Here is a 992-nt window from a genome sequence, read left to right on the forward strand (position 1 = left end):
CGGTTCCAGACACGAGTTGGGGAGAAAAAGAGCTGTCTCCGCCCTCCTGGTGGAGGAGGAAAATTAATGGATTGTTCTCATCTTCATTGGATAGAGTAAATTTCAAATGATCGCTAGGAACTTGTAGCGGCGATGTATAATTAGATGTATCAGAAATGAGTAATGAGACGCCAGCAGGGCAGGCCCGAAACCACTGTAGCCATGGAAGTCTTTTATGGAGTGATTCTTCCTCACCCCAGCGATAAAATGTAAGTGAAGTAAGGCTGATCACAACTGTATACTGCTGATATTTATATTCATTTTATTCTTTTTGCTTTATTTGGACGTGGACCAAAACCCTTAAAGCGAATGCAAGTAAGCTTAAAAATGTTGGTGAAAGAAGCTTCATGATTCCTTATCTCGGCGTTTTTTGTCGTGTAGAGTTGGCGAGTACTTAAAAGGGAAAACGACACACACACACACACACACACACACACACACACACACACACACACACACACACACACACACACACACACACACACACACACACACACACACACACACACAAAATAAGTAAATAAATAAATAAGTAAATAAGTAAATCAATCAATTAATAAATAAATAAATAAATAAATAGATAAGTAGGATGAACAAATGTACAAACGTGGGGAAATTTCATACAAATGCTAAGAAAACTTTACTCCTCTACATCGGGTGAGGTGCTCTGATGCCTTTCCCGACCTTCTCTCCACGTCATCAATGTAGCAGTGCCTTATTTGTTTTAACTCACTCCTTCCGTGTCCTACCCTTCCATTGCATGACTCCCGCTCATGATTCATAAATTTCTAAGAATGTGATATGTGTCCCGCCTGTGGCACGGGACCCCAAGGCTGAGGGCGAGACTGGAATGACTCGTCTGACGAGTGAGGGAAGACACCAATCATGGCCTCTACGACTGAGGGCGCCGACAGTAACGCAATGTTTTATTGAGGCGTTATCGGGTGAAAGCT

This window comes from Portunus trituberculatus, chromosome 17, assembly GCF_017591435.1.
Source record: "Portunus trituberculatus isolate SZX2019 chromosome 17, ASM1759143v1, whole genome shotgun sequence".
Lineage (NCBI taxonomy): Eukaryota > Metazoa > Arthropoda > Malacostraca > Decapoda > Portunidae > Portunus > Portunus trituberculatus.